The 24,083-nt window shown below is 35.0% G+C and overlaps 1 protein-coding gene across 31 annotated transcripts in view; it reads left to right on the top strand.

The window, feature by feature from the left end:
- The window catches only part of Eif4g3 (eukaryotic translation initiation factor 4 gamma 3), a 283,893-nt gene that overhangs the window by 115,109 nt on the left and 144,701 nt on the right, over nucleotides 1-24,083 (top strand). The gene's annotated exons all lie outside the window — the stretch shown is intronic.

Here is a 24,083-nt window from a genome sequence, read left to right as displayed (position 1 = left end):
TTTTCTTTCTATTTTTGCAGTCCTGGGCAGTAAACATAGGGCCTCACAAATGCTAGACAGTATTTTAAGATGAAATTTGCGCGAAACTACTAATGTGTTACTAAGACAAAAATGTGTATGTAACCTATAAGTGTCTTCAGAGAAAAGAAAAATTGTAAATGATTAATCCAGTGATTTGAATGGAGAACTATTTCACTCTAAGGTCAGGATTATAAATTTTTTCTCAGGTATACTCATGCTAACTTCTTTTTTTTTGGGGGGGGGTACCAGGGAAACTTGATTATTGAGCCACATCCCAAACCCATTTTGTTTTTTATTTAGAGACAGGATCTCACTGAGTTGTTTAGCACTCCACCATTGCTGAGGCTGGCTCTGAACTTGAGATCTCCTATCTCAGCCTCCTCCTGAGCCGCTGAGATTATAGGTGTGCACCACTGTGCCCGGTTTCATGCTTGCTTCTTATTCTGAGAGTTTTCATGGAAAATACTAGCTATAAATGCCACAGTGATATGTTTTAATATAAGCAGTCAAGATTTTTATCAATTTGGTTAACTACCTTGAAAATATCTTCAGCTTTGAACTGACCAGCTAATGCTCTGTGTTGTTTATATAACTAACTTGTTGATGGTGTCAAAATTTTATATGACTGTGGGAGGGTTGGAGTGATAGGGATATCACAAATGATGACTGATCTAGCGCATCTTTTCAGAAGGTATTGACCATTTGTTTTTGGAAATATGTTTATCAAAGCCCTTTAGTGCCCATTGCAGTGGCACAGGCCTATAATCCCAGAGAATCTTGAGCCTAAGGCAGGTGGATTGCACGTTTGAAGCCAGCCTCAGCAATTTAGCAGGGCTCTGTCTCAAAAAAATGAAGGGCTAAGATTGTAGCAGAGCACCCCTATTTTTAGTCAGTAGTATGTGGGCGTGGAGGAAGCCCTTTGCCTATTTTTTAAAAATCTGAATGATTTATATTTATTTATTTTTGTTGAGTTTTAGGAGTTCTTTATACATTCTGGATTGCAGTTTCTTATAAGTTATATGATTTACAAGTATTTTTTACCATCTTGCCTTGTATCTGTTAAGTGTTTTTGCACAGGTTTTTGATTTTGATGAAGTGTGATTTCTCTTGTTTTTTCTTGTTTATGATTTTATTCATAACATTGATAAGAAACCATTGAGAACTTTCTTGATGTTCTCCTCTAGAAGTTTTATACTTTTTTATTGTTGTTGTTGTTGTTGTTGTTGTTGTAGATGAACACAATGCCTTTTTAATTTTATTTTATTTATGTGTGGTGTTGAGGATTGAACCCAGTGCCTCACACATGCTAGACAGGCACTCTACCGCTGAGCAACATCCCCAGCCCCAGAAGTTTTATACTTTGGTATAAATCTTATTTTTAGGTCTATGATTCATATTTATTTACTACTTATTATTACAATTTTTTTCTTTTTAGATACACATTTTGTGTTTCATTGTTGCGTTAATTTTTGTTTGTGTAAGGTGTAAGGTGAGGACCAGTCTCATTATTCCTGAAGTGTACACACACCCAGTTTTCCAGCACTGTTTGTTAAAGAGTATCCCTTCCCTACTAAGTAATCTTGTTGAAAATCATTTGATCATATCTGCAAAGTTTATTTCTGGGCTTTCTGTTCTTTTCCTAGTAGTCTGTATGTTGTATTAATTCTAGTGCTATTCTGATTTGATTGCTGTAGCTTTGCACGGATTGAATATCCCTTATCTGAAATATTCAGAACCAAAATTGTTTCAGATTTTGGAGTTTTTGCCTGGAACGTGGTGTAGAGTACTGAATTTTTGGATTTTGGAATATTTTGGAGTATTTACTGAGAATGCCTAATCTGAAAATCTGAACTCTAAAATACTCTGAGTCCACGTTTTGGATTTTGGATCTGTATAGAAAAAAACAAGCTCAGACTTGATTTCTTCTACTATATATACTCTAACAACAAAGATTACTTCTCATGCTGTGTAGGTGTTTTCCCCCCATCCTCCAGGCATGCAGTTCAGTTCTGTTGTAGACACCAACTGGTTACCTCTACTTCAGGTCAGTTCAGTCATTTATTTATGTGGAGGAGCCTCAGATATCTTAGATTGAGGGCATAGTTGCTGAACTGATCCCACTGCAGTTCCAGTCTAAAGCTTGTGAATCCTGAAACTGACAGTAAATTGGGGTTCCTAGAACCCCGTCTTAAGGTCTGATAATTTGATAGAGAGGCTTACAGAACTAAGCGAGACATTCTATTTAGATTTGCCAGTTTTATTGTAAAGGATATTTTAAAGACATAAACAAGCAGCCAGATGAAGAGATACACAAGGCAAGGTGTGGATGGGTCTCCAAATTCTATCCCCATCTAATTGGGGTGAACCACCCTTCTGATTCAAGTATGAGTTCTCATTCACCTTCCTGAAAGCCTTCACATGTTTGACTGTCCAGAAGTTCTCTGAACCATGCTGTTTTGTGTTTTATGGAGACTTCATTACACAGGAATAACTGCATATGTGCTGAAATGTGATTGGATGAAAAGGATATGATCTGCTGAGTGCTGGTAATTCTAGCTACTCAGGAGATCAAGATGAGAGGATTGTGAGTTTGCGCCCATCCTGGGTGACTGGTCAAACCCTGCCCCAAAACAAGAACAAAAAAGGGCTGGGAATGTAGGTCAAAGGTCCGTGTAAGGTATCCTTAACCCTTCAAACACACACTCACACACACACACACACACATATATATAATTTAATGCTGATAGACCGGATGAGAGTCCCAGAAGATGGAGAATCCCATATCGAGGCCTGTCCGGGTTCTTTTGTATTCCTTCCTCCTTATGGGGCAGAACCCTTTTCTATTATGAGGGTCTTAATTTTCTGTGAGACAAGGTAGGTCAGTCAGCAGCCGCCAGGAGGATGGGGAAGGAGAGAAGAGGCTTAAGGGTTTCCCTGATCAGCCTTGTGTAAGAAAAATTCTAGTTTCTATAGTTTGTCTTGGGGAGAAAAAGGTACATGTGAAAGGGGGCAGAAGACAAGAAAGACTCTTTGCTTTCTGGGCCTCAAAGTATCCAAACATTTTTCTAGTCACTTAGGAAATAATAAAGGCTATGAGCCAGGAACCATGGATGACCCTCCCTGCCATATGTATATATATGTCACATTTATCCGAGGAGTATTTTGGACTTCAGATTTTTTAATTAGAGGTACTTAACTGACAGGAAAGTTTGAAATCAAAGGGAGACTTTCAATATTTTCTTGCATTTTTAAGATTGTTTGGCTCTTTGGTATCCCTTGCAATTCCATATGAATATTTAGATGGGTTTTTCTATTTTTGCAAAATTTGTTGTTCACGTTTTGATAGGAATTATTTTAAGATGTGTATATCAGAAAGGGCACCACATTTCCCCCCTAATTAGAAGAAGGAATCATTTCTTACAGGTGGAATTAAGTACTTTGACATAGGTACCATTAATAACCAGGAATGTTCTTCAGTAAATAGGTAACTTAAAAATCTTTTCTGAATTACTAGATGTAAGAAGAACACATCATTTTTGTCCTTTGGTTTTTGTTGGTTTTTGGAAACGAAAACTTTAAAATGTATTCTCCTTTGAGGTTTGATGAGCTTGCCCTAAAGTTCATTTCAATTAAAAAAAGAATCTTGTACCACAGGATTAAAATGAAGTTCCATGTCAATGTGTGAAAGCTTCTAAATGTTCTACTTGGGAAGTAAATTTTCTTTCATTTGTAAATCCTGGGATCAAAAGAAATTGTGATTCCCATGGGCTAGAATTCTAGGTTTTTCTTCCAGTGTGGAATGTCTACTTTGTTATTTTCTTGGATCTTCTGTTAAATCTCAGATAATTACCAGTTTTATTTGTGGCATGGTGTGTGCCTCTCTTCTAAACTTGTATATAGATTTTCAGAGTACTGGGTTTTGATTTTTGTTCTTAAGGAATCAGGGGAATGTATTTGCCCAAAGCAATCACAGTTCAACAGTTAGTTCTTTGCATGGAACACAGTGTAGAAACTGATTTCAGTTTTTACTTTTTCAATATTTATGTATATGGAGATTTTCTTCTTTCTTCTAAAGCAGTAGCAGATTTAGAGAAAAATGTTTTGAGTTACCAAGAGTACGCATTATAGAACTCAACATGTGAGCAAGAGCGGCCAGTAGCAATTTCTTTGAAATGAGAAGTCACTAAATGTCCAGCTGCCATGTTCAGGAAGTCAGTGAAAAGTTCTAAGGTGTGCTAAAGGTTCAGAGGGTGTATGAAGGTTCACAGAAGGAGTTGGACAAAGAAGCTTGACTAAAAAGCCAGCTCATTCATTTACACAATCATTTGACAATAGTTAAGAATGGAGGGAAGGGCTGGGGATGCGGCTAAAGAGGTTATGCGCTTGCCTGGCGTGCGCGGGGCGCTGGGTTCGATCCTCAGCACCACATAAAAATAAAATAAAGAAGTTGTGTCCACCGAAAACTGAAAAATAAATATTAAAAAAAAAAAGAAGGGAGGGAAGTAGCAAAAAGTCATTGGAGACAGGCCAGCAGACAAAGGTAAAGTATATCAAGGACCTCTTTGCTTTTTAAGAGTGATTGTCTTAATAATTTCAACATTAATTTAGCCAGAAACATGAAACCAGAAGAGGGTAAAACAATAACCCTCGCCCACCACCACACAGTCACTAAAGTAACAGAGGGATTATAAACATTTGTATAAAATGAAAACGTCAGAAGGCTGATTGCATTCAGAAGGCATCCTTGACCAAATCTTTGTCCTTGTCTTCTGCTTAGATGCAGTTACTCTAAAAGCCTTAAGAAAAACAGATTTATTAAAGAGTGGCCATCTCTCTAGGATTTTATAAAAGATAGTTTTATACTAGAAGATATTAAGCATAACAGGCTCATAAAGGAGATCCCTTGCTTTTTGGATCGAAGGACAGGTTCTCCTAAAACATACCACATCCCTCAGATAAGGGAGCTTGGTAGAAGGATCTGACTGAAAATATTTAGAAATAATTATAACTAAAAGCTGCTCTTCCCTGTACTGTAACTTGAATGGTAACAGAGTGTGATCCAGTGTTTATTCTGTATTTTTATCAGATTGCCATATTTAAGGTTGATATGTTTGTGGTAGATAACATTAAAGGTTATTCTTAGAGCATTTCTCACTTCATGGTATTTTAAGTCATTTATAATAGCTGCATGACATAAGTACAACTTTCCCCATTTTGTAGATTGAGGTGGTTGAAATTGTTTCATGTTCCTTGTTAAGGGACCAGTTCCAGGTCTCTAGTCACCAACCGTTGACTCTTCCTTGTGTTCTTATAATTCACCATAGTATTTTATTTTAGGCTCTTTTAAGATAAACCAGGTCTTTATAAATCCTTTTGAAAATACAAGTACCAGTTAGAACATGATGTTTTGAAATATTAGGTTTTAATTTTATTAACAATCATTCTGAAACCACTTTGGGAAACATAATTGCGCAAAATTGGGGCCTTATAAAAATTCATTCTCACAGCGTTCAAACTTCTGATTCTTCAGTGTACACTTGAATTGGGAATTTAAGAAATTAGTGGAGGGAGGAGGTGGTGTGTTGTGTCTTGTGTGGCACTTGAAAGGAATGAGAACTCTGGCTGGGGACATTACAAATGGTAAGAAACTACCAACTAAATAAAGGTGGTCCTTGAGGCTATGGAGAGATTTAGACAGTAGTAGAGGTGAGAGTGGTGTCTCTTGGTGTAAGGAACAGAAAGTGTCACATTTAGCAGCAAAACAATCAGCAGTGCAGAGATATATATATACCTTTGCTATCTGGGAATGCAGTAAACCACAGCATTTCCTTTATTGGCTTATGTTGCTTTTATTTATAGACTTGGGGGAACTGAACTCTTACTGTGTAGGAAAAGGTAAGCCTTGAATAATACAGTAACTATTGTGGGAACATAAGTAGCCTGCCAGACCGATTTGTATTGTGAATACCATCCTGTTATTTAAATGTTAGTTGTTAGGAGCACAGAATTGGTTTTATGTGTAATCCAGTGTTTCTGTGCTCAGAAATGGGAGAGATCTGGGACTCAAAGTCCTGTTTCCCCACTAGAATCATCTGATGCTTAAGTCCTGTTTTCCATAGTTCTCATTTAATTGCTGGGTATGAGGCCTAGGCGATTCTCATGGGCATTTGGGGTTAAGAACAAAGCAGTATGGCAGCACCATTTTTTTTTTTTTTTTTTTTTGGTATCACAGACTGAACCCAGGGTTGCATAACCACTGAACCATTCCCCCTTTTTATATTCTATTTAGAGATAGGGTTTTGCTAAGTTGCCTAGCACCTTGCTGAGTTTCACTTTGAACTCAGGATCCTGCTGCCTCAACTTCTGAGCACTGGGATTACAGGTGTGCGCCCCTGCACCCTGTGACAGTAAGTATACCCACTGCCTAAAGGCCCTTTTGCTCAAGGGTTTTCAGTGAAAGAAGCAAAAAAGGCTCTTGTATCTGAGTGTGGTGGTGCACACCTGTAATCCCAGCTGCTCAGAAGGCTCAGGTAGGAGGAACTGGAGTTGAAAGTTAGCCTCAGCAAAAGTGAGACTCTGAGCAATTTGTTGAGACTTTGTCTCTAAATAAAGTATAAAAAGTAGGGCTGGGGATGTGTCTCTGTGGTCCAGTTCCCCTGAGCATTCGAACCAGTACACAAGAACTTAACAATTGGGACATTTCTTAATTCAGAAAAAAATAACTGTGGTGATTGAGAAGCCATTTCTGTTTGGTAGCTACAAGCAACTAATATCTTTTTTTCTTTTTTCCTTAAAAAAAAAAAAAAAGAAAAAACAGATAATATACGTCTTCAAATTTCTTTTTAAAGTAGCAAAACTTTTCCCCCATATGACTAGTAGTGCCTGACCCCATAGTAAGCCTCTAAATCTTTTAATGAATGAAAATTAACTATAGCTGCAATTTCCTAAAATTACTACTTTTTTGGTTGATGTAGTATGCGTATTTTATTTTACTTAACAGAGAATTCTTCTTGAGTAGTGCTGTTAAAAAAAATTTTTGGAGGGGGCACAGTTCAGTATAAATTTATTTTCCATATATAAGCTAGAAACAAATATTCTGTTTTAAAACTTTAGAGGACTTTTTCTGAGGAAGGGTATGAGATTCTTTAATAGATATTATAATTATTCTGTTGTTATGACTCGAAGATTGAGTTCCTAAGCTGGACAAGTCTTTTGTCAGGATAATATGGCAGGTCTAAAGTCTTTTAAACCAGTTCAGTATTATAATGAATAAAGAATTGATGACTTTTTTTTTTTAAAGCAGGTGACCTCATTTATGGTTTGAATATTCCCAGAACATAATACATAAATAAGCATTTATTTATTTGGTGATTAGGTATAAAAAATACTGTCTCTTCCAGTGGCTAGGGAGGCTGAAACAGGAGGATTATGAGTTCAAAGCCAGCCTCAGCAGAAGCGAGGTGCTAAGCAATTCAGTGAGATCCTGTCTCTAAGTAAAATACAAAATAGGGCTGGGAATGTGGCTTAGTGGTTGAGTGCCCCTGAGTTCAATCCCTGGTACAAAAGAAAAAGAAAAAAAAGAAAAGAAAAATAAATACTGCCTCTGTAGGACTGATTATACATGTTAAGGTGTTTGAAGAAAGAGAGAAATCATCTTTGTGTGTGTGCATACTCAGTTATTAGTATTTCAACTTAAAGAGTGTGATGTGAAATCAGTTTACTTTTCAAAATTGTCTTATTCTAGAACTGTTTTTTAAAATATTTTTTCATTGTAGTTGGACATAATACCTTTATTTATTTATTTTTATGGGGTGCTGGGGATCACTTGCTAGGCGAGCGCTCTACTGCTGAGCCACAACCCCAGCCTTAGAATTATTTTAATGATAAATATTTTTTAGAGCTGGGTTGATAGAGTAGTATGCCAAATACAGTTGTTGAAGTGGGTAATGAATGATTTTAGAGTGTACCTCAATTTGTGTAGTCCTGCTCATTAAATATGTTTTTGAGGTTACAGTAAATAATTGAATGGCCTTACTGTGGAATAAAACACATATTATGACTTAAAGAGTTGTTGAGTTGCCTAAAACATTCATTTAAAAATTTGCAAAGGCCCCAATTAAGTAAGAGAACTATTTGTGGTAGATTGCATTTTAAACATAGCCCTTTTAATTTTCTAGTAGTACTGCCCCTCATGGTGAAAAGAGATTCCATTCAGAAATGAATAACCTCTCTACTGGAGCATTTTTGAAGAGACCTTGGGTACTTTTCAGCATTTAAACTATGATAAAGTCCCCAAAAGATTTCCCTCCTATTATCTAACTAGAAAGAATTGACCATATAGTCTTTCCATTCTCTCTGTGGCAAGGAACTCTTTCTTCCTATTCAAACTATAGACTCTGCAAAGGAATTCTTCGTTTTCTTTAGTATAAAGGATAAATACTTATGTATTTAGTATAATAGTATAAATACTGATGTATAAATACTTTAGTATAAAGTATAAATACTTAATGTATTTAGTATAACACATAAGTAAGCATTTACCTACAGAAAGAGAAGCTTCATTAAAAAAAAAAAGAGAAACTGGGGTGTGAATCCCAGTTCTACCTTTTGATAATTGTGATATCGTGGGTAAGATATCATTTGTTAAATGGAAATAACAATATGTGCACCCAAGAGTGATGTGAAAATGAAACCAAAGAACAGATGCAAAGGCCCTGACAATGCTGTACACTCAATAAATGTTTGTGGCATTGCCTTTGTTACAGTACCTTTTGTGTATTAATTTTATTTATTTTTAAGTTTGGAAGTGACTGGGGGTGTTTCAGTGGTAGAGCACTTGTGTAGCATGCCTGGCCCGGGAGCGAGTAGAAAGGTTGCAGTTAATTTTATGGAATAAATTGTTTGTCTGGTATTTCATGATATTTTATTATCTTGATTCTAGGACTTTTCTGGGCTCTAACAAGTTCATGATACTTTAATCAAACTGAAAACCAGGCCTGATTAGTAAGCATTAGTATCATTAAATGTATTGTTAAAAGCTTTTATTAGCTTGATTCTTGCTATTTTTATTCTGTGTGATTTATTTCTTTCATAATGTTGTTCCCACCCCTCGTTAAAAAAAAAAAAAGCTTATATACTTCAGCGAAGCTGATATATAGAGTTGTTTAGAAATTCCACAACCATCACTCAGAAAGTCATGGAAATTATCTTGTTCTCATTTAGAAACACAGTGAAATTAACATTAATTATTCCAAAAATCATTCTGCAGCATGAATTCTCAGGCAAACAGTAGTGCACATGAAAAAATAAAAGTTCTGGCTGATAAACATATGTGTTATTTGCTTTTTTGAGAAGCAGTCTTCGTTCTGTTATGATGGACTTGTAAAAGAGTCTAAGTGCTAAAAATAGGTCATTACTTCCTGGTTTATGTATACAGGTCTGAGATGTTACATATGGCCTTTTGTTCTTTTTTCTCTATCACATTTTCATTCCTTTTTTACCTTTTGTTCATTAGTATTATAGCATCTGGGCAAAAGAAATTATGGGTAATATTTAATCCACTGGTGTTGCTCTTGTAAATAGAATTTAACTCTTGTAAATAGAATTTAAGATGAGGAATTTTGTAAACAATCCCTAAAATGATATCTTGATCTAAACAGCTGAAACATTTTTTACTAAATCAAATCAAATAACAATTCTTCTTCAGGATTAGAATGGGCCAGGCACAGTGTCGTATACCTGCAATCCCAGCAGCTCTGGAGACCAAGGCAGGAGGATTGTGAGTTCAGAGACAGCCTAAGCAATTTAGTGAGGCGCAGAGCAAGACAGCAAGACCCTGTTTCTAAATAAAAAATGCCAAAAGGGGCTGGGAGTGTGGCTTAGTGGTTAAGTATTCCTGGTATAAAAAAAAATTAGAATGGGAAAGAGGATGTATTTGGCTAGATTGATTGTACTTTGTTTCAACTGAGGGTTGATTGAGATTTATTCCAAATTATCCATAAGAAACATGTTTAGAATTAGATAGATTTTGATTTATAATGTAGGTATTTTTGATTTATTAGATAAGTTATGTCATTAGGCATGAGAAATTCTGCCAAAGATTAACTAGTAATAATACGAATGAGAATTTGTCTAAAGAAGAGGTGTTATTTTTCATCTTTCCTGCCTATAATTTTCTTGGATATTTATTTATGATAATTTATAACAATTTGGCTCTTAAGGGAAACATGTGTACTGCATTCATAATGTTATTGGTTATAGTAGAAAAGTTGGAAGTAACAAATAAGAAACCTCATAGATTTGTTGTGGTAAATAGGAGTCATGTGTTTTGATGTCTATTAAAACCTATTTGAAGCTGGGCACAGTGGTGTATGCATGTAATCCCAGTGGTTTAGGGTTCAAAGCCAGCCTCAGTCATCTATCAAGGCCCTAAGCAACTTTATGAGTCCCTGTCTCTAAATAAAATATAAAAAAGGGCTGGGGATGTGGTTCAGTGGTTAAGTGCCCCTGAATCCCTTGTACCCCAAAACAAAACAAAACAAACAAAACCCCCCAAACCTATTTTAAGCTGTTAGAATGTTTCCTTCCTTTTTGTCAGGTTTTACTATTAAGACAACAAGTAACAAGGTGTTAGAAACCCAATCCTTCTACAGTTATTTGGGTGTCAAATAACTTGTAGAGTACATACTGTGTGGTAGGCACCAATGGGTTTATATGAAAAGGGCTACCCCTCAAATTTTAAACAACATATTTGTTTTCCTTATAAACTATCAACTGTGTACTTAAATCATTTATTTCTCTGAGAATTTTGAATATGCCTAAGTTTATGTAATTCTGTATTCTAAGCTTAAGAACAAACTTGGGAATTAGGAAACTTGGTTTTGCCATTTGCTTATCGAATCTGTCTCTGCTAATATCCCATTAGTAGGTCTTCTGGGAAGCCCATTGTTTTCTTAAACTTTCTCTCCTTTCCTCTATCTACTTACTCTATGGAAATTTCAATAACATTAGCTTCCTATAACTTCTTCCAAGTGGATATTCTTAGTTTTCTTTAACATTCTTTGTATCTTGAAACGCACGCTCACCATTTTCCTGGCCCTTCCTGGAGAGGAAGGAAGTGCATACATATACAGTTGTCCTTGTTGCCATCATCTTTAATTTTCCTGGAAAGATCTCCACATTCTTTGAGAATTTGAGGTCTGACTACCCCCCCCCACCTCTTCTCTTTTCTTTTCTTTTCTTTTTTTTGGAATTGGGGATTGACCTCTTGATTTTATGCATGCTAAGAATATACTTTGCTATATGGCTCACAATTTCTGCATTTTACTCTTTTCCTCCATCTATCAGGTGGACTTCTAGCATTCATTGTTGTCTCATCTAGCCATTGCACATGGGCTCCTGTATCATCCTCGTTTCTCCCTCCTCTTCTTCTTTTTTTTAATTAAAAAAATTTTAAATACATTTATTTTATTTATTTTTTATGTGGTGCTGAGAATCAAACCCAAGGCTTCTTGTGCTGTGACAGAAGAGCCCTGCTGAGCCACAACCCCAGCTCCTTTCCCTCTTCTTTACCTCTTCAGAGTAACAGCATGTCTAGCAACCCATAGAGGCAAAGTCTAGTTCTGTACTATTCAATGTGGTAGCCACAAGAGCCACCTGAGGCTTTTTTGTACTTGAAACAGGTAGTATAAATTGAGATATACTGCATGTATAAAATGTACCAGTTGTCAAAGCATTGGTACAAGAAAAAAAAGAATATAAACATCTCTCATCTCTAGTTTTTTAGGGGCTGGTAGGAGGAATTGAACTTAGGGGCACTTGACCCCTGAACCACATCCCCAGTCCTTTGTTGTATTTCATTTAGAGACAGGGTCTCACTGAGTTGCTTACTAGCATCTTGCTTTTACTGAGGCTAGCTTTGAACTCATGATCCTTTTGTCTAGCCTCCTGAGCCTCTGGGATTACAGGCATGCGCTACTGTGCCCGGCTCCCATGCACATCTTGACATATTATTCATACTCCTTATAACACTTTGTATGTTTTCTTAGTTGTTTGGTACATTTTAAATTCCTATTTACCGGAATCCTGTCCTTTTCAACGGTATCTATTTAGCATCTTCTAAGTTAAAAAAAAAATGTAAAGCAATTTTGCTTTGAGTCCTTAGTAGTTGTATTAAAAGTCTAGAAGATTTATCTTGCTGTTTAGGGATGCTTTAGAATGAAAACCTAGGGGATATATTGGTCATCTCCAAATCGGACAAGCTATATGGACAGTGGAATGATACTGGATCCACCTCCACCTGAACTGAAGAGGCTGTTTTCTCTAAAGTAGATGCATCATAATTGAGATGAGATATGCCAGCCCTAATTTGCCTCTTGTTTTTGCTTGCCTTTGTTTTTGTAATGTCAGGAACTTGGTGTATTGGTCAAGGTGGATACAGATGGGGGTAGAATTATGTGATGCCTAATTAAGCTTTATCATGAATTGGTCGCTGTTACTCAGGGAAAGTTTTCAGGAAACTGCAACTTATTGGTGGGAATGGCCAAGTGTTGTGGTAAGACAGAAATTTCCACTGAGTTATGGGGAACAGGAAGTGAAGAGCCTGCTATGGGTAGGTGACTCAGCTGTTCGGTGAACCTATCTCATGTGATTGAGTTTGTGTGTTCTGTTTATTCTTGGCAGAGTAAGTACATGGAGTCACATTACACAGCAGGCAAAATGTTTATTTAACCAGCACAGTGATGATCTAAATATAACTTGTGGGGTACTTTGTTTTTCTTACTATATTTAACATCACAATGTAGAAAAATCAAAATGGAGACCCATCATTAAGTGCTTTCTCTTACAAATAACTTTTGCTATATTATCAGTCAGTACCATTTTGCTGCTTTTAATGTAAAGGTGAAAATTTGATATTTAACTATAAACTAGGGAAAAAAGATAGTCTTCTAATTATCCAGAAAATAATTCAGCACCATTTCATTTTAGCATGTATTTTAGACACATGGGCCATCATTGAAGTATTTATGTTCTGAAATTTTTATATAGGAACTCATATTTTTGTGTGATTATAGTAAATACTTTTAAAAATGGAAATATTAGTATTATAGTTTTTAAATTTTATGTTAAATTATGTAGTAATATTTTGATTTTTGTTTACTCATATTGTACTGAAGGTCAATGCCACCTGTACTGTAATTGAGTCTTCATTGTATCAAAACATGGTCATTATTATGCTGTGTACTTATTTATATGCTTGACTCAGAAGGAAAGAGCAGTGGAATGCTGGGCACACAAAATAATCAATCTGTTCATTTGGGAAGCAAAGTTTATGATTTATTATTTTTGGCATTTACATGTTCTCCCTCTTTTGTTTGATTACTTTTATTTTATTTTTAAATTTGTTTAATTACTTATACGTGAGAGCAGAATGCATTTCATGTTTTCGATCTTTGAGGTTCAGGATATACACTGTACGTACCAAGTCTCGGATTGTTTTCTGAAAGATAAAGGGAAACTAGATTTATTTCAAAGAAAGAAAAGCCAGCCTTCTGTTTACAGTAATGCCTATTGAAGTGGGAATATTGAATAATTGTAGTAGTGTATTGAGTTATATTATGTATAGTCCTAGATGTTATGTATAAAGTAAGTAATATGTATTAGTTTATGGTTGATTAAAAGACCTTGCATTACAAGCTTGCACTGTATTAATTTGTTTTATTCCATTTTAGCTAATCAAATGAGAGGATTTTTCAGTATTACATTGTTAGAATATTTGATGAGATTTAAATTCCAGCAGTTTTTATATTCATTAGGAATTTTGTGTTACCCTAGAATGTAATATTGACATGCATATCTTCTGATTCACTTTACCTAAGTGGGACCCAATTTAGCCATCATTTGAAAGGCATTCCAAAAATTGAGCCACTAATATGGGTCCTTTTCGTAGTAGACAGATGGCAGATTTGTATTTTTCTATTAAGATTACCTTTCCGAAGAAAAATAAGAAAATGGTTTCAAATGAACTCTGCTAATCCACAGGGGTAAGTTGTGATTTGGGGAAAGAGGAAGTAGTTCCCCAATTCCTGTCTTGTTGTAGTTGCAACAGCAGACATCTCATTGAACCTCCTGATTTTCAATCAAACACAGTGTTTTCCCTCTGTGATAGAATAATTACTTCCTGTTTTCTTAAATTATTCGTAGTTTTTCTTGATGATTATGTAGTTTTTAAAAGCAATATCTCTTAATTTGTGAGATGGGAAAATATGAATTATTTTTAGGTCCTTTTGACTCTTAGTAATAAAAGGAAACGTTTTTCCCTTAAATGTTCTATGCAGACTACTAAGTGTTGATTATAATCTGTACTGAGTGGTTTTTGTGTAGCTGCTTGCCAGTTTTGAGATCCATGTGTTATATTGTTGCTTATCAAGTTGTCAGGTGTTAGCCAGCTCTTTTTTTATCATGTACTGCTTAAAATTCAAGAAGGTACAAGCAGGTATACACATGTATATATGTAAAAGTATGTATTAATCCAACATCCAGTTAAATGGGTAAGTGCAGTTGGAACAAACTTGTTTGTTTTATTTATTAGACTTTTGTGATAATGCTATTTTAATTTTAGACATATTTTTAATTGTAAAATACATACAACATAAAATTTACCAAAATAAGCTTATGTTGTTTTTGTTTTGGTACTATGGATCAAAGGGCATTTCTCATGCTAAACAAGCACTCCTCCTCCAAGCCACACCCCAGCCCTTTGAACATTTTTAGTGTATAGTTCAATATTAAGTAAATGGAATCAAGCAGTATTTGTTTTTCTGTAACTGGCTTATTTCACTCAGCAAAATGTCCTCAATATTCATCCATATGGCGTAGTGTGCTGTCAGAATTTCATTTCTTTTAAGGCCGAATATTTTTTGTGTGTAGACATAATTTGTGTGTCAGTAGACCTTTAGGTTGCTTCTGCCTTTTGACTTCGATGAATGATGCTGATCATTTCTCCCCATATCCTTCCTTTTTGTTTATTTGAGTTTTTGTAGTGTCATATTTTGATTCTCTTTTCATTTCCCTTTATAGATATTTTATATTTGTGATTATCATGGGAATTATGTATAAAATACCAGTATTAAAAGAGTATAAAGTGATAACTTAAATTGCTTGCCAAAGTCTTCTCCTTTATACTTTGGTCCCCTTTTCTTTATGCTGTTGGTATTACAAACTACACCTTTGTGTGTATGTGTGTGTGTGTGTGTATCCATTAACATTAGATTATCATAGATACATAATTATATTTATTGTGTATCCATTAACATTGATATGTGTGTGTGGGTTTTTTGTTTGTTTGTTTTGTTTTTTTGTTTTTATTCCAGGGATTGAACTCAGGGGCTCTTAACCACTGAGCTACATCCCCATCTCTTTTTATTTTTTTATTTTGAGACAGTCTTGCTAAGTTGCTAAGGCTGGTCTCACACTTGGGATCTTGATGCATCAACCTTCAGAGTCTCTGGGGTTATGGGGGATGTGACTGCTCCTAGTAGATATATACTTCTTAATGCTTTTATCTTTTTTTTTCATTTGTTCTAATCAGTTATACATGACCACAATGCTCATCTATTCATTGTATACAAATGGAGCACAAATTTTCACTTCTCTGGTTGTATACAAAGTAGGGTCACACCATTTGTGCAGTCAAACATGTACCTAGGTGCTTTTATCTTTTAAATCTGTCTGCTGATAATCTTATTGATGATTTTTTTTTTAAAGAGAGAGTGAGAGAGAGGAGAGAGAGAGAGAGAGAATTTTTAATATTTATTTTTCAGTTCTCGGCGGACACAACATCTTTGTTGGTATGTGGTGCTGAGGATCGAACCCGGGTCGCACGCATACCAGGCAAGCGCGCTACCGCTTGAGCCACATCCCCAGCCCCTTATTGATGATTTATTGTATACCTCGAGTCACCTACCTTGCTCCTTAGAAGATTCTTTATCTGTCTTTCAGTCTCTGTTTTACATTCCAAGTAATTGAACTTCTTGCTTTTGTTACCCATCTTTACTCAGATTTGGGAAGTGTTAAGCCACTGTTTTTTGAATTATATTTCTGATCCCTTTTCTCTTTCTTCTTTTGTAATGTGAGTATTGGTTCACTTGATGGTATACCATAAGTCCCAGAGGCTCTGTTCACTTCACTTTATTTTCTATTTTCTTCTTTGACTTGATTGTTTTTAGTAATCTTGTTTTAAAGGGCGATGATATTTTCTTTTGTTTACTTGATCCAGCATTTGAACCTCTCTAATAATTTTTCCCAATTTATTTACTATATTTTTCAATTTTAGAATTTTTCTTTCTTTCTTTCTTTCTTTTCTTTCTTTTTTTTTTTTTTTTAGAGACATGGTCTCCCTTAGTTGCTTAGGGCCTCACCGTTGCTGAGGATTGCTTTGAATTTGTGATCCCCCCTAGCTTCTGGGATTACAGGTGTGTGCCACCATGCCATTACTAGAATTTTTCTTTTTTTATAGCTCTTTTCTGATAGTGAGATAGGGATTTAGGATAAGGAGAGAGAAATGGGGAATCTTAGGGAAACACCCTTCAAGCCATTCATTAATATAAAGAAAACATTGTGGTAGACCTTGTCCCCACACCCTTGTATATTGAGGGAAATATACCACCTCAGGAAAATTGGCGTAAAATGGTGCAGCTTCAGCCTGGATCCACCTCCAGTCCAGCCCCTGACAACATTGGACCTTCTATAAACATTGGACCCCCAGCCCAAGTCAAGACTGCTTCTCAATCTCAAGACAGCCTACATTCTCTCTTGAATGTATATCTGCCTTCTTAAATAAAGCTCTGTCTGGCTCATGCCGAAATGCTTTTCCATCACGTTTGCCAAGAACCCCATGGCCCCTGAGTTGAGTTCCCTCTCCTCTGGGAACTTTTGAACCCTTTTCCAGAGATGTCTCTTCTCCTTTGACAGTAGTCTCATTTTGTTTATATTTTTTTCTGATTTCATTTAGTTTTCTGTTCGTATTTTTTTTTTTTTTTGGTGCTGGGATTTGAACCCAGGGCCTTGTGCATGCAAGGCAAGCACTCTACCAACTGAGCTATAGCCCCACCTCTGATGTATCTTTTATTTATTTATTATTTCTTTGTTTACCTTTATTTTTGAAGTCTTTGTCAAATAATTCAAGTCTGTTTCCCTATGGGTTCTGGAGATTTTGTTCCTTTGGATGGGCCATGTTGCCCTCTTAATTTTTAGGCCTTATGGCCTTTTATTAGAAATTACATACCTGAAGAAAGAGCCACCTCTTTCAGTCTTCATGGTCTGTCTCTGTGCTAGGGCAGATTGGCAGTCATCAACCTGGCGTTAAGGTCATAGATGTTTTCTTTGTGTATGTCTTCATGCCCATGAGTATACTTCCCCCAACCTCCCTTGGTATATGTGGGTTCTTTTAAATGTAATGCTTACCCTTTGAGTGTTCTTTTAGGCAGCAACCTAGGTTCATGCCCATTGCTTTCCAGTGTCTTGGAGCCAGTTTACCTTTCAGTTAACCTCCCCTGCTAATATAAAAACTATGCCTCTGTTCCCATCAGCACTCCAAATCAGTCCTGTGGGCAGCCCCTAACAGGCCTGAGTGTTGCAAACAGGTTCTACTTCTTTCCTTCTGTCATAAGGGAAGAGCTGGGAATTGAGTAGATTTCTCCTGACTTGTCTTTATAATTTAGTTATGTAGAGCCCAGATAAATTGTAAATTTTATGAAGTTACAGTGTAGATGGAAAATTATTACTGAGATCATAATAAAATGATGTGCTACACCTGTGGAAATTTTGGAGAGTGAAAACAAACTGTCCTGCAGTCATCAGGCATGAGAAAGTCTCTCTCTTTCTAACAAAAATTTAAGTATAGGTATACAGAGTGAACTTTTCCTATTTTAATAGCCAGAGGCAAAGGAGGAACACTTTCAGTTCTAGTATAATTAGAAGCCAGTGTTTCAGCTGTATGCTTTGTAGGGTCCCTCCATATATTTTTTTTAAAGTTGTAGTCAGACACAATACCTTTATTTATTTTTATGTGGTGCTGAGGATCAAACCCAGTGCCTCACATGTGTTAAGCAAGTCCTCTGCCACTGAGCCACAATCCCAGCCTCCCTCTATACTTTTAAAAATGATAGAGCGCATGCCTACTGTGTTGATGTCCTGGGTTCAGTTCCCCTAACAGTGCAAAACCAAACCAAACCCCAACTCTTCAGAGTTTTCAGTACTTTCAGTGTGTTATATCTGTTAATATTTACTACAGAAGTTAAAATTGAAGAAATTTTGCACACTTATTTTGTTTAAAATAAAAATTAAACAACATATTAGGTTAACATTCTCATGGAAATAATATCTATCCAAATCAAATAAAATGATAGGAAGAGTGGCATTGCTTACAATATTGTAGATCTTTTTAATATCTGCCTTAAAAAAATTATTTGGAATCTCAGATATATTCTGCCTGATACACAGTATATTCTATCTGTTGAAGCACTTGAATGGATTATTATCTATGATTTTTGTGACATTATATATTGGTCATTTGGAAATATCATTTCCCTAAATTAAGCATATCTTCCCTACTAAAAACTTTTATGTTATACAATATAAAATAACCATTTTTATAGTATGCAATATAAAAATAATTACATTATCATTTTAAAAATCTTTATAAGGAAGTATGGTCAAGCTCGTGGTGGCAGACACACATTTCCAAAAGTTAATTTTCACTTGAAAATTTGAATTTTAACATTGGTGATTACTTTCAGTTTTTCTTGAAATAGCAGGTTGCTTTGTTCATTTATAAGAAAATATCTGCCACATACCAAAGTCTACATAAACAATAGTTTGTTAGTAAAGGTAAAGTTTGTCGTTTTGAAAAAGCATTTAGTTTGCCTTGTAACTCAAATGTTTGTATAAGCACTTTTACTTGGTGAAACCCTCTTACCTCTGTGCTGTAGAATTGTTTCATGTCTTCTCATTTTTTCACTCAGCATATCGAACAGTTGTTTGCATGGCATTTGATTCTATTTATATATCATTTTTAAATGAGCAAATTATAGAGTCAGAAAATCAGTTGATTGTCTGGATATGGTGTCAACTTTAATAGGGCAGAGTAGTATCATGGATCCTGTGAAAGAACTTCTCTGTATTTGTAATAGTGATTACAAGAATCTATGCATTTGCTAAAATTGCATAGGACTAAATGTACTCACAGATATTGATGACTAGAAAAACCTAAGTTAATGGATTGTATCAATGTGGTTTTTCTGGCTGTCATCATATACTATACTTATGTAAAATTGCTGTTAGTGCAAGTAGATAAAGAGTGTATGGATACTCCCAAAGTCCATATGTATAATTATCAAAATAAAAACTAGTAAGTTACTGTTGTGACATTCTTAAATACTGCATTTTTTTTCCTTCCTCTTGTAAAAAATAAGAATGTAAGGTGATAGTGTTGGTGGTAAAGAATACAAAGACTACCTTTGCCTTGATTTTTGCTAAGGTACCAGCACCTTATTTCCCTGTCATTTGTGCAAATGTCATCACAGGCAGATAACATCTTAGTATTAATATTATAAAGTATTCTAACTCTCAAATCCTCAGATAGGTTGACATACATGCCCAGGGCTGTGATGCACACTTTGAAAATGAGTGGCTTAAATTTCAGTCTTATTTAGTTGGGGAAAACAAAACTCATGCTTATAGTTTCATAAAAAGTTCCCTGATAGGTATGTGATTCTCTCTACAGTGTTTCATGTTATACTCCTGTTTGTTAGATTTTACTGCACTTCTCTAAATGTAGAGTTGCAGAAGTTTGTAGTGATAAATTATAGGCATCAGAAGAGTAAAACTTTTATTAGTAGCAGAATTCTAAACCTGGCCATATGTGACTATTTAAACTCGAAATGATTAAAGTATATATAAATAAAATTTAAATTGTATGGTTATCAAATGTAATCAGTTTATTTTGTAACATGAAGAAATTCTTGGTCTCTTGTGAACTGTATACAGTTAACACTACTCTACCCTCAAAATGGTTGTTTATACCATTTGAGTGGCTCAGTGGTAGAGCACTCACAAGGCCCTGGGTTCGATCCTCAGCACCACATAAAAGTAAATAAATTAAAAATAGAGGCATTGTGTCCAACTGCACATAAAAAATAAATATTTTTTAAAAAAGGTTGATTATAAATTGTGTTTTCTACCAAAATAAAAATTTTTATTTGAGTAAAATTCATTAAATAAAATTAAATTCATTTTGTCAGTTGCATTGGTCATATTTCAAGTGACTGTGATTTATAGCTACCATTTTAGAGAGTGTACATATAGAACATTTATAATCATTTTAGAAATTACTTTCTGTGTTGATTGGGTAGAAGATAGTTGTGAAGAGACTGAAGGTACCTGCAAACATGTAACAGCATAGTCAAAGAGTTGGTCTAGACTTCAGTATAGTGTGATTGTTTCTCTGATAACATTTATGTGTCCGATATTTGTTACTAATACGAATGAATTAGCATATATGTGTGCATTTATATACATATGCATAATTGTAAAGAAAATTAAAAAAAATTTTAGTTGTAGATGGACACAATATCTATATTTATTTTTATGTGGTATTGAGGATCGAACCATAGGCAAGTGCTTTACCATTGAGCTATATATAGTCCTAGCCTTATAAAGAATTTTTAAGCAAGTTAAGGATTTTTAATTTAATTTAATTTTGTCGTAACTCTTTATTCTTTTTAATTTAAAAATTATTCCAGGCTCTAGGGTGATAGAAACAGATTTAAATGTAGTACCCTGTGCATTTTCAAATTTTACATTCCAACTTTATAATCAATCTGGATTTTTAAAAAAAATGAGTCATGTTTCCCTAAATGGTGATCTAGTTTTCCTGACATATTTTATTAATTTTCTTATGTTCTGTTGATTGATTTGAAATGCCTGTAATATATTCTCTGTAATATGTGGGTTTATTTTAACATTTTGTCTCAGATTCATTCCATACCATTAAATTATTATTAGTTAATGGTATAACCTTTTTATAGATTCTATAATTCTATAAACAAATTATAGAATCGAAAATTAATATTTTTTTGTAGTTGTAGATGGACACAATGCCTTTATTTTATTTGTTTTATGTGGTGCTGATGAGGATTGAACCCAGTGCCTCACATGTGCTACAGAGCCACAACCCCAGTCCCAAATTATTATTATTATTATAATTTTATTTATTTATTTATCTATTTGTTTATTTTTAGTTGTAGGCAAACACAATATCTTTATTTTTATGAGGTGCTGAGGATTGAACCCACTGTACTAGGCAAGCACTCTAGCACTGAGCCATAACCCCAGCCCCAAATTATTATTTTTTAAAATACTGTTATTTGTAGGTGAATACAATACCTTTATTTTATTTATTTGTATGTGGTGCTGAGGATTGAACCTAGTGCCACACATATGCTAGGAAAGCACCCTATGAGCTATAACTGTACCCAGCCCACCATTAAATTATTTCTTTTTCAGTGACTGCAAGGACTGCCTTCTCTTGCTGGATAAATGCTTCTTATACCTATATTCGTCTCTTTATTGATAATTAAAATTCTCAGAAAATAAAACATTCATATCTCAGACCTCACTTATGCTCAAAACCCACAGTATGGTGTTTTCTTTGTGTTAGATTTCAGTAAATATTATTGATATTTCATTATGATTTATGAGTTGACTTTCTTGATGTACCTATTTTCTTTAAAAGAAAACAAGGGTTCTTTTGTACATAAGGATTATACATTATACAATTTTCTCTTGTCACTTAATGTAATAATGTAACACACATCTTCTCATGCTAGTATATGTACATTACCTCATTCTTTTAAGATTATGCTGTATTCTCTCATTAGTTAGGCATAGCCTAATTTCACCTGTCCTATATATGGCAATTAGAATGTTTCTATATTTTTTAGAGCGCACATTATGAAGTTTCCATAGAGTGAGTTCCGAGAAAACGAATTATAGAATCGAAAATTGAGTAAATGTTACCTAATGGTTCTTTGAAAACCTGGTAGCCCATCTGGGCATATTCACACATATGCCCACTATGGCAGTGTCTACTTAAAGAATTTATTCTTTATGGCAGTGTTTAAGAAAGAATCTTAAGGGCTGGGAATGTGGCTCAGTGGTAGAGTGGTTGCATAGCACATGTGAGGCCCTGGGTTCAATCCTCAGCACCACATAAAAATGAATAAATAAATGCATAGTGTCCATCTACAACTAAAAAATATTTTTTAAAAAAATTGTCTTAAAGCAGGCTGGATACAGTGGTACACACCCGTAATTCCAATAGCTTTTAAAGTCAGGCAAGAAGAACACAAGTTCAAGGCCAGCCTTGGCAATTGAGTGAAACCCTCAGTGAGAATCTGTCTTAAAATAAAAAAAGGGGCTGGGGGTGTACCTCAGGGGTGAGTGCCTTTCTAGTATGTGTGAGGCCCTGGGTTCTACCCTCAACACTATAAAACAAACAAATAAAAGATCCTTAATATTAAGGGAAATGATGTTTCATCTTTGAAAAATTCCTGAGTCATAGTAAGCTATGTTTTCTGTTGCAATGGTTTTTGTACGGTTTAGTCCATTGTCAAATGTTTATTTTTTTAACATATCTATATTTTGAACTAATTAATATGTGGAATTGTTAGCTTATTTTGTCTTGCAATGGAATTCACCCTCAAATTTCTGTTTTTGGTTAACTTGCCCAAAGGAATGTTTTTAAAATAGTTGTTATAAATTTAAAGGTCATTAAGTTCTTACCTTACAAAAAGAGTGTTTCATAAGGACTGTTGTGATTTGCTTGTCTTCACTGGTATTTTGTTGACAATTTGCTAGTTTATATACTGGCTAGTTCTGTTTTTACTGTTGTGTCTCCTCCCCGTACTGGTGCTGTACACACTGAGCTTTATCCCAGCCCTTTCTTTTTCTTTTTTTTTTTTTTTAAAGTAGTAGAGGGACACTACTACTTATTTATTTATGTGGTGCTGAAGATTGAACCCATTCCCTCTACCACTGAGCCCTAACCCCAGGCCCTTTCTGTTTTTTATTTATTTATTTTTATTTATTTTTTAAATTTTTAAAATGTTTATATTTTAGTTTTTTCGGCAGACACAACATCTTTGTTTGTATGTGGTACTGAGGATGGAACACGGGCCGCACGCATGCCAGGCGAGCGCGCTGCGGCTTGAGCCACATCCCCAGCCCTCTGTTTTTTATTTTGATACAGGGTCTTACTAAGTTGCCCAGGCTGTCCTCTAACTTGCAGTCCTCCTCCTTCCCTCAGCCACCTGCTTTGTTGGGATGATAGGCATGCATCACTGTGCTCAGCTTTTGCATTATTTTTCAACAAGGCATACTAATAAATTAAGGAAAGTATTATAGAATAAGTTTACCAGTGAACTTTATTAATCATGCCATTAAATACAAAGGATAGATAAAAGATAACAGAGGCATCTTTTACCAAGTGCACTGCTTGCAGCAACAATAGATACAAATCATACTCATTCCTAAGAAATTTCTAAAGGCAGCCATAAAGAATGGACAAGTGGTCAGAGAGAGAATTGAGTAAGCGGTAGGTAAAATTTGTTTATTAAATGCTAGTGTTAAGTACCCCATATTGTTAATGTTGCTTGTATGTATGGCTCCATTAGACATGATTCTTTGCATTTAGATACAATTGTATGCAGTCTCTAAGCTAGTTCTTGGCATATATGCAGTGTAAATATAAGATAAAATGTATTTGGGGTTTTAGGATTTTTTTTTAAATTTAGAATAGAATGCCCAAGCTACAGTAAAATGCAATTCTTTGCTTTATTAGTAATCATTTGGGAGCAGTGATATAGTCTATAGAAGGCCCATTGGGAGCAATCTTGATAGGACACCACTCTGTGGTTAGGGGTGAGTGTTATTACAGAAAAAAGGAAGTTTGTATCTGAATGCTAATCCATGTACTTCTTTTTCCTTTGATTATCTGTTGTAGT

Source organism: Ictidomys tridecemlineatus, chromosome 11, assembly GCF_052094955.1.
Source record: "Ictidomys tridecemlineatus isolate mIctTri1 chromosome 11, mIctTri1.hap1, whole genome shotgun sequence".
Taxonomy (NCBI): domain Eukaryota; kingdom Metazoa; phylum Chordata; class Mammalia; order Rodentia; family Sciuridae; genus Ictidomys; species Ictidomys tridecemlineatus.
This window is presented reverse-complemented; position numbering and strand designations above follow the sequence as displayed.